General features: G+C 38.9%; 1 protein-coding gene and 1 long non-coding RNA gene across 3 annotated transcripts in view; one reads left to right on the top strand and one right to left on the bottom strand.

Moving 5' to 3' along the window:
• The window catches only part of nAChRalpha7 (nicotinic Acetylcholine Receptor alpha7), a 1,067,155-nt gene that overhangs the window by 453,597 nt on the left and 598,421 nt on the right, over positions 1 to 15,137 (top strand). The gene's annotated exons all lie outside the window — the stretch shown is intronic.
• On the bottom strand, positions 3,298 to 5,136 carry LOC138927825 (uncharacterized). Of its 2 annotated transcripts, none has more exons than XR_011444307.1 (3): positions 4,436 to 5,136; positions 3,629 to 4,375; positions 3,298 to 3,538 (listed from the first exon to the last, which is right to left on the bottom strand). It is a non-coding gene; the product is annotated as an uncharacterized lncRNA (long non-coding RNA). The 2 variants fall into 2 exon arrangements; XR_011444308.1 differs by having other exon boundaries at positions 3,298 to 4,375; positions 4,436 to 4,802; positions 4,876 to 5,136.

The following is a 15,137-nucleotide window of genomic DNA, read 5'->3' as shown; positions in this document are numbered from 1 at the left end:
GACCCATACAGGACCAGGCTTAGCAATTTTTTTGTACCAGACTTAATTGTCGATGTTTTGCGATTTGGGCTCAGATTTTTTTTTAGATCCCAAGTGCTTTTTTGAACATTAGAAGCGTTACCCTATGGTGGTCCCCATAGCTTTTATCAATGTTTAAAAATGCTAAAAATGAAAAAATAAAAGCTATGAAATCAATAAAAATAAGACTGACAAGAATAATCTTCCATTGAGTTTCTATCTTTCTGTTAACTTACATACTGGTACTTACATACTGTTACGGTGCGCTCGAATTTGAATTGACTTGTTTTGGGAAAAGCGTAATAACTTCAACAATTTTCATAATTTCGAAATGAAATCGGTCTTGTTTTATTCAGGATTAATGAGACAATATTAATATGTGTTAAGAATGATACCATTTCTTGGAAGTTGTACCGAAAAAATGGCGTCAAAGTTCGACAAACGTGACAAAAATTCAAAAAAGTCAGTTTCTTTTGTAAAATTTGTGTCCTTTCTGTTTAAATAAATTGAAGATGTATTTTTTTTTCAAAAGCTACCACATTTAACTATTGAAAAACATAAAAAACTTGAAAATCGGCCTAAAATTGCGCGTTCAGGAATTTTTAAGAGCAAAACACTTTCGAAAAACCGTTTTTTCGCAATAAATCAAGATTTGAGGGTGTAGGAAAAATTTCAAACATGGTTTTATACTATACTCGACCTAATGAACAATTCCTACTAGGTCTCTTCAAAAGTTCCAAACCACTGTCGCACTTTGTAATTAATCTATATCTGGCATCAACTGGGACTTTTCCATTTCCAACAGCTAACAATCGTTTTGAAAATTGTCCAGCACTTTGATCATTTTGAAGTTCAACTCTCATATTTGTGGTTAGTGATAATGTTTTCACGTTACTCCATAAAGGTGATGCCTTCAGGCATGCGTTCAACTCTTCTGCAGTCGTTCCACGGGGAATTACTGGCAACGTCTGCCAGAAATCGCCTGCCAACAATATTATCAAGCCGCCAATGATGTTATTTCGCCGAAGATCTTTTAGTGTGAAGTTAAGTGCTTCAAGCTATTTATTTCTTGACAGTGTGCCACTGTGCACTCATCCCCAACAATGAGCTTGCTTTGCATCAATTATTTTCCCTTTGTACTGGATCGCGAAATATTGCATGTTTAAATTGTGTTTAAATTGAGTGGCAATCTTGATCGAATATTGGCCAAAATCAATGAAATGACAAATGTTTTCCCTGTTCCTCCAGGTGACTCCAGAAAGAATGGACCACCAGTATTATTGTCCACCGCTTGCATTAATTTTTCGTATACTTGTTTTTGCTGTTCATTCAGTAATGGCTCATTATTCCGAACGAATTCCTGCAATGTATCAACATTGTATTGCAGCTCTCGATTTAATTCTTGGTTGAATGCATCGTGCATCTATCGATTTGGCGCAATCATGCCTTCTTCAATCAGTAGCGTAATGGACCCAGTTTGACTTTTTCATTTGCGGAGCACAATCCAGCAGTTTCTCTTTTAAGCAATGGTCTCAATGGTGCATGTTCTCTTATTACATTTCGTCTTTCTTCGCTTAAGTTGTTTAAATACACTCCTTGCTGGCTTGGATGTCTTGCGCGGCGGCCGATGTTCGAACGTGGCCCTCTATGCATTTTGGACTATCGACAGTTTGGTAAATTTAACCTCAAATAAACGATCCATATAATTTACACAGTTCAAATTACCACCTTAGAGAATAAAAATTTACGACTGATTTGATGTTTTCCAATTTAAATGTTAGGAAACGAAGTTATTTTTTCAAATTTTTTCAAAATTTGACAGAAAGCACAATGCCGGTTTGTCACATGAAATCAGCAGTGAACAATGAGTAGCTGTTTAACAATATTTTACGCGCCTGCGTCTTCTTCTTAAATATTGGTTTATAGTATAGTATGTTAAACCTAGCGCAGCCTGAGACCTTACCAACGAATACAAAACCGTGTAAATCGGTTAATGCGTTCTGGAGTTATAGCGGTATACAGGAAAACCCGATACATTTTTATATAATAGATATTTATTTCAAGAGAAAATAGGATTAAAAACCGTGATCTTGAACTAATTTACCAATTCAACTTTGTTGACTGACTAACAGAGTTAATAAGAAATGAAATATGTTGTTGTACCGTTTGGACTTCAGACATTTCACTCAAGAGTGCTTGTGTAATATGGTAATTTGTATATATTTGTATTTATACATAAGAACTAGAGAGTTCGTTAAAGCAGGGGGCAAGTAGTTTATAAAAAGCGTAAATAATAACGGGCCAAGATGACTACCTTGAGGGACGCCAGATTTAGCACGGACAAGACGGGACTGTATGTTTATACCCTTGCAGAGGGTATTATCATTTTGTCCAAAAGATTGCAACGCAGTGAAGGAGACATCTCCGACCCTATAAAGTATATATATTCTTGATCAGGATCACCACCTGAGTTGATATGAGCATGTCCGTCTGTCCGTCTGTCTGTCTGTTTCTACGCGAACTAGTCTCTCAGTTTTGAAGCTATCGACTTGAAACTTTGCACACACCCTTCTTTTCTTTGCACGCAGTATATAAGTCGGAACAACCGGGATCGGCCGACTATATTCTATAGCTGCCATATAATAATAAGAAATAATAACTTTGGTATTTTTGAAGATAGAAGTTTGGAATTTTTTTAGATTTTTTATTATAAAAAATTGGGTTATATTATGATATTCTCATAAGGATCGACCAACTATATCCGGTATTTGCGATATATATCCGGTTTTGACTGCAGGGGTATATCAACTTTGGCTCCGCCCGAAGTTAGCTTTCCTTTCCTCCGCCCAACTATATCCTAAAGCTGCCATATAACTTACCGATCGGAAATGGTTCTTTGTAAAAATACTTGTAAAAAATGGTTCTTTGATCTTGAAGATAGAAGTTTGGGACTTTTTTAGATTTTGTTTTATAATGAATTGTTATATTATGATATTCTCAAAAAGACCGGCCAACTATATGCTATTTTTGAGATATATATCCGATTTTAGCTGCAAGGGTACTTCGGCTCCGCCCGAAGTTAGCTGTATATTCACATGCCATACCCGGACGTGTTTCTTTGATCGCTCTTGCCAGTTTGCATTTATCTTCGATCTTTGATTTAAGCTTTTCCCTTTCGCGACAAGTAGAAATATAACGATTAAATTCTGAAAATAAATTCGACTTAATAAGTGCATTAAACTATTTATTTCCTAAACATATATAAATTTAATCGTTTATAGTTATTTTTGTTGCGCTTAACTATATTCTCCAACATAAGTCTCTCCGAGCTGTACTCTCCGGACGTAACCCATTACATCAGTTTGCATCAGTTCACTGTGGAGTTTGTTATTCTGCACGACGCCTAACCTTCGTTGCACATCTCTTTTGTAACGTCATCTCTTACATCCGATATGATCGTCCACTCTCGGCTACAGAGTGCTTCAGAGAGCCTAAATTCTTTACACGCTACTACAGTGGTCTGCAATCCGTCAAAAAAGAAGTCAAAAATGAGTCTTACTTGCACAGCAAAAAATGTGAATTTGGTGGAACCATCACGGGTGACTCATACCATGTTGTTGGCTCTGCAATAACTGGTCACATATTAAATGTCCTGGAGAAGGACACAATGGACGGCTAAGTGACCTTATCAACAAGAAAATTGGCCTGACATGGTCTTGCATCGCTTGTAGAGAAATTGAGTCAGAGATGCGGACTTTTATGAAATAGACGAGAAATGGTTTCCTAGATGTCCGCAAGCAATTCTCGGCCCTTAATGAACAATTCCTCGCTCTTGAAACTCAATTCCTTGGGCTAAAGTTGTTAAGCGAATCCCCCAGACGAAAAATTCCGATCAACAACCTGCTGACTGCTAAATTACTGAATACCCCTACATCCCATGCTGTACAAGTCGATGAATTTTCAACACCAAACATTTTACCGACGCCTACTTGTCTACCTACTTATGCAGTACCAATGGACTTGATGAGCCTTCCTTCAGGGCACTCTAATATTTATCCCTTGCAAGAAGCGATCAGTGTACCGAGTACAAATCTCGAGCCACCTCTCATCTTGGAGCCTCCATCGTTGGACATCGTTGGACAACCTCCATCGTTGGACAACCTACCCTCTGCTCTAGCTGTGATGTCTCCAAGGCTTCTGGTTGGTGTGGCGCCTGAAGTTAGATCTTCTGGATTTACGATGAGGGCGGTTGCTCCTCGTAAGGCCATATTTGTCTCTCGCCTTATGCCGGATGCTACTGTTGATGATGTCAGGAGTCACCTGTTAAACCATCTTAGGGTAGCTCCTAATGATATAGCTGTTTTTAAGTTTAACTTTAAGCATAAGCGTTCTATTTCTTATTTTTAAATAGTCCTACCTGATTTCTACCTTGAAAAAGCACTTGATCTTGTAGCTTGACCTGAGCACAGTATCATTCATGAATTCCTAGCAAAAGACGCTGAGAATCCTAGCCCTGCAGAAACTGCTTCAAAAAACTGAATAACATAGTATTTTCATGCTGCTATCAAAACGTTAGAAGGATTCTGGGTAAGCTGAGTCAATTTTTACAAAGAGTGCTTCTTTTGATTTCGATGCTATCGTGCTTACTGAAACTTGGCTCAACTCCTCTGTCTCTGATTATGAAATTCTTGTTTCCAAATTCACAGTGTTTTGATTGGATCGTCCAACTTTTGCAGGTGGTGTCCTCATTGCTGTTAGTAATAAGAACCCTGCTGAACTTATTCCTTTCCCGAATGAGATCGGAATAGAGTTCATTGTGGTGAAAATTTTAACTGGCTCGTCTCATATTTTCCTGACCTGTTCCTAAATTCCTCCAATAGCTGAAGATACTGTTCACCATCTTGATGCCATCTCAAACACATTCTGAATTCGAAATTTTGACAAGTAAATGTTGTTTATAAGTGGTAATTTATAAGGATAAGAAGAATTGAGGTAATATGAATCGGACGAATAAGTGGCTTGAAAAAATGACGCAAAGAGATTAGCAATACCTACATAGCTCAGAAAAATTTGAAATATTTTAATATGATAGGTAAGGAGGAAAAAGATTTGATTTACGTTTTATATTGACAAAAGAATATAAGGAGCTTGGATCATTACGAAAGTTTACCTTACAGTTCATGATATACTGCTTATAAAGTTGATCGTTGAGAATAATAAACTTGTTGCGAATATACAGAAAGTTTGGCTGACGGCACATCAATCCTGACTTAAGAAACTTTTTGTAAGCTCTAGATTTCCTGTTCTTAAGACGAGAAAGGTGTTTATTATACCAAAATGGTTTTGTAGACAATGATAATGGGACTTCAGGAACAAAGCTGTTCAAGGCATTATGAATTATTTCGTAAAACGAATCCGTAGCTGCTTCAATTGTGTTTATAGACGAAAGAAAATTCCAATCGATTTCAGCCAAATGATTCCGAAGGGCCATAAAATCAGTCTTTCTGAAGCATTTTAAACGAGGTTGAACATTCAAGCAAGCTTCATTGTGAGGCACATCAATTAACACCGATGCTAATAGTGCAGGATGGTGAAAGTCTTCAGGAAGCGATAGCGGTGGGGACCGAAGTCCTCTGACTGTCACAGAGGATGACACATTGGAAAAAATAAGTTCCAAAAATCTGCCATGAATTGGATTAAGTTGAAAGAGGGCAAAATCAGTTAAGCCATCGATAAAGTCGTTATGACAACTGGAAAGCAGGGAATTGTCTACCTCAGACGGGATCCAGGAAATGATGGGAAGGTTGAAATCTCCCATGATTAGAATTAAATCACGGTCCTTGACCAACGAAAAAACAGACTTAATGACTTAATGTTCGAAGCTCTTTCAACAATAGATATCTCATTCTCTGCTGGTCCTGACAATGTTCCTAGCTGTGTTCTAAAGTACTGTTCTGACATCCTTTGCTATCCTCTCACTATCTTTTTCAACTTATCCTTGGAGCTGGCATGTCTTCCCAAGGGATGGAATGAATCATTTATTATTCCGCTTCATAAGAAAAGCTCTAAAGCACTTATTGAGAACTATGGGGGGATTGCTTAGCTATCTGCGATTCCCAAACTGCTTGAGAAACTGGTTACGTTCCAACTGCAACATTTTTGTAAAAGCTTTATTTTCACTTCACAGAATGGTTTTGTGAAGCATCGCTCTACCAAAACTTACCTTCTTGAATTCACTTCGATCATTCGCAGAAGTTTTCTGAGCCGCATGCAAACTGATGTGGACAACTGATTTTAGCAAAGCATTTGATTCAGTGAACCTTATTTTCTCCTTCATAAGCTGTATCTTATGGGGTTTTCTTCATCCATTCGCACGCAGTGTGTTTTGTTTAGAAATATTACATCGCAGATTAAAAACATTTCATCTGGTGTCCCACAAGGTAGTCACTTAGGACTTCTTTCGCTTGTTCTTTTTGTTAACGATTTACCTTGTGTCGTAAATTATGCTGCCGACAATAATTATGTTAATTATGTCAGCCGATGATGTCAAGTTATGTTTTTCTTTCTCAAACCATTTCCTTCATAGACACCTGCAATTAGACATTAACGAATTCTTCTTGAACGAAAGAATGAATGAAAAATGAACGGAACGGGCTGGTCCCGGGATTTGTGCGGCCCATTCCTCACTTGTTGGAATGGATACCTTATATTTTAAGGTGGTATGATCAACAGGTATACATTAGTCTGTAGACCCCGTAGGCGTGCAGTGATGTAGGTCCAATTTGGTTTGTCCTTAGTCAGTCCCTTTTCATATGCCTTTTTCATATTTTCATGTGCTTGGCCCCCATTATCTCTAGAGGTAATAGGTCGACTATGAAGTCTAGGGCGTCTGTCGGTGTGCCTGTAATGCAGACCTCCACCTTCCTTTGCGTTTTCCTAAGTCTCTCTCTAAATGTGGAGTTTGTGAAAGCAGGTCACCAGACCACCACCCCGTAGAAAAGGATGGGTCTTATGACCGCTGTGTAAAGCCATCTGACTATCTTTGGAGACATTCCCCATTTGAGGCCAATGGCTTTTCTGCAAATATAGAGCGCGATTGTAGCCTTGTTAGCTCTATCCATAGTGTTTGACTTCCAGTCCAGTTTTCTGTATAGCGTAATCCCTAGATACTTGGCGCTACCGCTGAGGGAGAGTGTTTCTCCTAAAAGTTTTGGAAGCTTTAAGTTTGGTATTTTGTACTTCCTAGTGAAGAGGACAAGCTCGGTTTTGGATGGGTTTACACCTAGTCCATTCCTAACTGTTCATGTTGGGAGGACCCTAAGTTTGTCCGTAATGCGGTCACATAGAGTCTTGGGAAATTTCCCAGAGAAGGAAATTGTGACATCATCCGCATAAGCAATAACTTTGCAACCACCACCTTCTAGTGATTGTACTAGGCTATTAATTGCCACGTTACACAGTAGGGGTGAGAGTACACCTCCTTGCGGAGTGCCTCTTCTGACGTATCTATGAATAGATTCTCCTCCTAGTGACGCCTCGACAGTCTTGTTTACCAGGATCTGCTCTATAAGGCGTATGGATTGATTGTCTATTCCTAGTCCTGTCAGTGCATTGATTATCGAGCTTGGTAGGATGTTGTTGAACGCACCTTCTATGTCTATAAAAGCAATGAGTCCGTATTCCTTGTCATTAAGTACCTTTTCGACGAAAATGGTGATCTCTTGGAGTGCCGTCTCCGTGGATTGGCCTTTCCTATACGCATGTTGTGATCCCGAGATATAATCTGGGTTGATGTTAAGATTAATGATTAGTCTCTCCATTGTCTTGAGGAGGAAGGACGATAGGCATATAGGTCTGAAGTCCTTAGGGGTGCAGTGCGATGGTTTTCCCGCTTTGGGGATGAATACCACCTTCGTCCGCAACCACATTGCGGGTACGATGCCTATTCTGAAAATTGCTGAGAAAGCTTTCCTGACCTATGACCTATCGCCCAGCTTAGATATCTATCACTCATTAGATATTCGAGTTGGTTAGGGTGGGAGGGGCTTTCCCCCTGTCTCTGCGTTTCCGGGGATGTTTCTTCTAGAGATCATCCCGGGAAATGTGCCTCTTTGAGAGCCTCCAAGGTTTCTTTGCTGGACGTGGCTCAGCTACCTTCCGAGGTTCTAATGTATCCTACGTTTGGTGCAGTTTTTGCGAGGACCTTCCGAAGTCGGGAGTCCTCCGATGTCTGTTGATTTTTCGTGCAGAACTTGGTCCAGGCATTCCTTTTTGCCCTACGCAGTTCTTTGTTGTACTGCCTGAGGTTCGCTTTGTACGTCTCCCAGGCTGTCTGCACGTTTTCCTTACTGGCGAAATTAAAGGCTTTGCGGGCCCTGGTCGTAAAGGGTGCAAGTGTTTGCGACCACCATGGTGGTTTCTTTGACTTGCTACTTTCCGATCTGCTTTTGGGATAAGCTTTATTGAATGCCCTGTCAATGTCCCTTGTTGGAGGTTTCCCCAAGGATCTTTCCTTGGGGATCTTTCCCCTCGGAGCATCCGGAGATGCTAACAAACACATGTCTTTAGCACTGACTCTGGAAATCAATGCATTTTGAGAAAGACTCTCTTCTTTGAAGAAAACTCAATTATTTGGGATTCCCAACTAGTCTTCTTGGAATTCGACTACTCATTAGGATTTCATTAAGATTGGCCGACTATATCTTATAGCTGCCATATAACTGAACGATCGGAAATTACCCAACTTGTGTTTTTGAAGTTAGAAAGCTGGAACTTAGTAAAGATTATATTTTTGGTCAGCCCGGCGGCGGGCGAAACCCCGCCAAACTTTTATCAACACCTATTCAGTCGATCATAATTTAATTTTACTCGATCATAACATGTTTTCAAATCTTTTCACCCTGGCTACACTGGCATTCCGGAACGTGCCGACTATACAAGAATGCATTCTGCAATTCATAGGAAGTCAACAGGAACTGAGGTCAAAAATAAAGTCCGGTCAGTCGACACTAAACGCAACATTTGTAAAGACCTCATGAGAAACTTACCCATTTTCACTTTTATCACACCGAACTTGCCAGGACAGGACTCATTCGTTCAACAACACCTACCATTCACATGGCCGGAAACTCTTCTCTCAACATCCTCCTGCACAACTAATTATTTTGCAGCAATGGCAGCCCCGTCACAAGGGGAACTGCTCCATATAACCCCGAATTGCCTCCGTAAAGACAGTGTGACACACAGGCATTGCTTTACATGTAAAAATCAAAACAACATAGCTCCACGCAGGCGACACATTTTTTTACGCAAGCAACAAGTAGGCCAACATTTATGGTGCAAACAACAGAAGAAAAACTAAGGAAGACTCCAGAACCAGATGAAGTCCAAACCGTGGTCCTAAAGTAGGCAATGGTGGAAAAACTTAAAGGCTTGACAGAGACCTTCAACCAGTATCTTCATTAGGGTATTTTTCCAAAAAAAATGGGAAGGTGCAGAACAGATGACAGATGAGCCATAATACAGGTTCATATACCTCCTGTACACGGTAGGGAAAGCCCTGGAGGTGACCATTTTTTTTTTTTTTTTTTGCGTTCGTTCAGAATTTTGGAAATAACTTGTGCATCAATTAGAGCTTTAGCTAGCATTCCTGTATTCATCATAAAGCTTAGAGGCCCAGACGTCCGAGGGGCGTTCAAGAAACGGTTAATTAATGTATATTAAAGAAAATTTAAAATTCCTTATTTTAAGGACAGGGAAGAAATTTTATAGAGTAGAGACCATTGTAGTTCGAACATAAAAGGGTCATGCTGTGCATATGTCGAAATGTGGGGCTAAGGAATAGAGGACTAAAATTTCTGGTTCTTCTATTGGGAATGTTAAAATTTAAGCGTGTTACTGAATGCTGGCTATCTACATCCCTATTGACGACGTTATGTAGGAAAACTACACCCAGCATTGTCCTACGATTGGTTAAACTTGGTAAGTTTGTTAGTAAGAGTTTACTATTATTAGATGAAAGGTGAAGATTTTCACCTTTGAAGGCAGAGAGGTATAGGCAGAGATGAATTTGTATTGAAGACAAAGCTTAAAATCATCTGCATAAATAATAACTAGAGAGTTCTTTAAAGCAGAGGGAAAGTCATAATTAAAAAGAGTAAATAGCAACGGTGCGAGATGACTTCCTTGAGGGACACCAGATGTAGCACGGACAAAACGAGAATTTATGTTTTTGTTTCTTCCAGCTAAGTAGTTGGAGATCCACGTTAGGAGGTCTGTAGAAAATCCCAGCATATTCAGTTAACTCAACAAGAGTGAGTGATTGAATCAAATGCTTTGCTGAAGTCTGTGGGGCCCAATTCAATTCAATTCAACTCAAATCAATTTGATCAGCTCCAAAAAGTTGGCCCGATTTTCTGATTCAAAATCTTATCTGTGGCCGCGGAATGCAAGGTTTTGTTTCGCCAAAAAAAGAGTCGCTTGAAATAGCCTGTGTAAAATATCTCGCCATTTCTTCGTTTCAACATTAATGGCTCTTTGGGTGACGTGGTCTATGGTGTTTTCGCTTTTGAGCCTGACTGTCAGCGTTTTCCATTTTTCGATATTCGACAAGTGTTCATTAGATGACTCATGTTGTGCAATTTTAGGATTCAATTTCCACCACTGATCAAAACCGGAAACGAATGTTTTCTGAAGGTCGTTAGTGGTAGCGAAGATTCGACAGCAAAAACAGTATAACTTGTTGGTGGATGTTGAGTAAATCATCCACTTTCTCAGAACGTTGGTTCCATCTGATGAACTCGTATAGAACCATGAATTTGTTAGAGTTCGGTGAGTGCCTTTAATCGATCCTCCAATTCTTTCAGCTGCCAGAAATGGTTCATCCTTGTTTTGGAATAATTCACTCCCTTTTAGGATAATGGGGTAATCGAAAACTATCTGGTAGAGGTATTTGCCAGGCTGCTGCATCATTTGAATATGAATGATTGCTTTTGGGAGTTCTTGAGTCGTCAGTTTGTATAGGTCTTTCAACATCTCTGTCGGGTCAAGCAGCAAGCAACTAATTTAAGCATAATAATTAATCAGTAACTGATGTTTTGTTGGTCACAAGCCGATTCTTTTTCGGCCGCTCGGCTTTGCTACTTCGGCGTTTAAAGTTAGCGAGCATCCGCTCAGCCTATTCTGGAAGGTTTTGCGCCACTCTCGTTCGTCTTCTTACTGCGCTCGCATCCTAAATTGGATTTCAAATATTGTGCATAAATCCTAATTTCATATGCGGCCTGAATAAAGTTTATAACGTTGAAATTAATTAAATTCTGATTTTTTATTTACGGCATTGAAAACGCTCAATGACCAAACAATCTCTTTTTTCGTTTTCTACTCCAGACGTATCTGTTGACACATGAGTCGCAGGTTAATATAAATAAAAGAAAAATAAAACAGTTATAAGCATTTTACCATTTCGAATATGAAATTCTAAAGCCTCGACCGTATGGTTAGTCGTATCTGCTGCGTTGACATTGTTATCATCTGCACAATATAATAAACCGTATTTAAAAATCAACCTTATAAATTAAAAATCATTTACAAAGTACAATTATGCTAAATATCAATAGATTATAACTGAGACACAGAGCGTATAAAGGCAAAAACAAGAAAGGAAAGCTAACTTCGGGCGGAGCCGAAGTTTATATACCATTGCAGTTAAAACCGGATATATATCGCAAACATCGGATATAGTTGGCCGATCCTTATCTGGATAGGAATATATAATCCAATTTATTACAATACAAAATCTAAAAAAAGTCCCAAACTTCTATCTTCGAAAATACGAAAGTTGATATTTCTACCAAATACCATTTCCGATCGTTCAGTTATATGGCAGCTATGAGATATAGTCGGCCGATCCTAATGAAATTTGGTAGGTTGGATAAACTGACCAAAAATAGAATCTGTATTAAATTCCAGCTTTCTATCTTCAAAAACACGAAAGTTGGGTCATTTCCGATCGTTCAGTTATATGGCAGCTATAGGATGTAGTCGGCCGATCCTTATGAAATTTGGCATGACGTAATATTTTGCCAAAAATAGCTCTCATGTCAAATTTGAACTCTCTAGCTCTAAAAACACCGCAGTTATACCATTTCCGATCAATCAGTTATATGGCAGCTATAGGATATAGTCGGCCGATCCGGGCCGTTCCGACTTATATACTGCGTGCAAAAGAAAGAAGGGTGTGTGCAAAGTTTCAAGACGATAGCTTTAAAACTGAGAGACTAGTTCGCGTAGAAACAGACAGACGGACAGACAGACGGACAGACAGACGGACAGACAGACGGACAGACGGACATGCTCATATCAACTCAGGAGGTGATCCTGATCAAGAATATATATACTTTATAGTGTCGGAGATGTCTCCTTCTCTGCGTTGCACACTTTTGACCAAAATTATAATACCCTCTGCAAGGGTATAATAAATGAATAATACAAACTTGTATTTAGATGCGAATCTTGATTTTCTGGGAAATGTTTCTCTGCAACTATATATTTTAACAATGATTGTGCTTGCGACTGACTTTCTTCAGCTTTAACCTTTTGCTTCTTCCGCTTTTGCGCACCACTCTCGTAGTTTCGTTTCACTGTCAAAAAATTAAAATACAGATCTTTGATTAATATCTATGCATGGACGTCAGGTTTCACACTGTTTTTTATACCCTTGCAGAGGGTATTATAATTTTGGTCAAAAGTGTGCAACGCAGTGAAGGAGACATCTCCGACCCTATAAAGTATATATATTCTTGATCAGGATCACCTCCTGAGTTGATATGAGCATGTCCGTCTGTCCGTCTGTCCGTCTGTCCGTCTGTCTGTCTGTCTGTTTCTACGCGAACTAGTCTTTCAGTTTCAGTTTTCAGGATCGGCCGACTATATCCTATAGCTGCCATATAACTGATTGATCGGAAATGGTATAACTTCGGTATTTTAGAGTTAGAGAGTTCAAATTTTACACGAGCGCTATTTTTGGCAAAATAATACGACATGCCAAATTTCGTAAGGATCGGCCGATTATATCCTATAGCTGTCATATAACTGAACGATCGGAAATGACCCAACTTTCGTGTTTTTAAAGATAGAAAGCTGGAACTTGGTACAGATTATATTCTTGGTCAGTTAATCCGATCTACCAAATTTTATAACGATCGGCCTCGATCGGACTATATCTTACAGCTGCCATATAACTGAACGATCGGAAATGGTTTTTGGTAGAAATACCAACTTTGGTATTTTTGAAGATAGAAGCTTGAGACTTTTTTTAGATTTTGTATTGTAATAAATTGGATTATATATTCATATTCCCATAAGGATCGGCCAACTATATCCGATGTTTGCGATATATATCCGGTTTAAACTGCAAGGGTATAAAAACTTCGGCTCCGCCCGAAGTAAGCTTTCCTTTCTTGTTATACCCTTGCAGAGGGTATTATAATTTTGGTCAAAAGTGTGCAACGCAGTGAAGGAGACATCTCTGACCCTATAAAGTATATATATTCTTGATCAGGATCACCTCCTGAGTTGATATGAGCATGTCCGTCTGTCCGTCTGTCCGTCTGTCTGTCTGTTTCTACGCGAACTAGTCTCTCAGTTTTAAAGCTATCTACTTGAAACTTTGCACACACCCTTCTTTTCTTTGCACGCAGTATATAAGTCGGAACGGCCCGGATCGGCCGACTATATCCTATAGCTGCCATATAACTGATTGATCGGAAATGGTATAACTTCGGTGTTTTTAAAGTTAGAGAGTTCAAATTTTACACGAGCGCTATTTTTGGCAAAATAATACGACATGCCAAATTTCGTAAGGATCGGCCGACTATATCCTATAGCTGTCATATAACTGAACGATCGGAAATGACCCAACTTTCGTGTTGTTAAAGATAGAAAGCTGGAACTTGGTACAGATTATATTCTTGGTCAGTTAATCCGATCTACCAAATTTAACGATCGGCCGATTATATCTTATAGCTGCCATATAACTGAACGATCGGAAATGGTTTTTGGTAGAAATACCAACTTTGGTATTTTTGAAGATAGAAGCTTGAGACTTTTTTTAGATTTTGTATTGTAATAAATTGGATTATATATTCATATTTCCATAAGGATCGTCCAACTATATCCGATGTTTGCGATATATATCCGGTTTAAACTGCAAGGGTGTATAAACTTCGGCTCCGCCCGAAGTTAGCTTTCCTTTCTTGTTTTTGTTATGATAACACTTTTCTGAAAGATTTTTAATCGTTTTTATACCCTTGCAGAGGGTATTATAATTTTGTCCAAAAGTGTGCAACGCAGTGAAGGAGACATCTCCGACCCTATAAAGTATATATATTCTTGATCAGGATTACCTCCTGAGTTGATATGAGCATGTCCGTCTGTCCGTCTGTCCGTCTGTCTGTCTGTTTCTACGCGAACTAGTCTCTCAGTTTTAAAGCTATCTACTTGAAACTTTGCACACACCCTTCTTTTCTTTGCACGCAGTATATAAGTCGGAACGGCCCGGATCGGCCGACTATATCCTATAGCTGCCATATAACTGATTGATCGGAAATGGTATAACTTCGGTATTTTAGAGTTAGAGAGTTCAAATTTTACACGAGCGCTATTTTTGGCAAAATAATACGACATGCCAAATTTCGTAAGGATCGGCCGACTATATCCTATAGCTGCCATATAACTGAACGATCAGAAATGACCCAACTTTCGTGTTTTTGAAGATAGAAAGCTGGAATTTTATACAGATTCTATTTTTGGTCAGTTAATCCAACCTACCAAATTTCATTAGGATCGGCCGACTATATCCCATAGCTGCCATATAACTGAACGATCGGAAATGGTATTTGGTAGAAATATCAACTTTCATATTTTTGAAGATAGAAGTTTGGGACTTTTTTTAGATTTTGTATTGTAATTTTTTTTTTTTTTTTATTTTAACGTTGCTTTTATTTCTTGAATCTTCTCTTTGCGAGACTAACAAGAGGTGTATCAAATCTTATATTTTTAACTTAACTAACAGTCATATTGACTGATACGGAGTTAGACGGCCCTAAAAAATCGATTGCTGG

The sequence above is a fragment of the Drosophila bipectinata genome, chromosome XR (genome assembly GCF_030179905.1).
Source record: "Drosophila bipectinata strain 14024-0381.07 chromosome XR, DbipHiC1v2, whole genome shotgun sequence".
In the NCBI taxonomy this organism is placed as follows: domain Eukaryota; kingdom Metazoa; phylum Arthropoda; class Insecta; order Diptera; family Drosophilidae; genus Drosophila; species Drosophila bipectinata.
The sequence above is the reverse complement of the archived record's forward strand: the minus strand, read 5'-3'. Positions and strand labels throughout refer to the sequence as shown.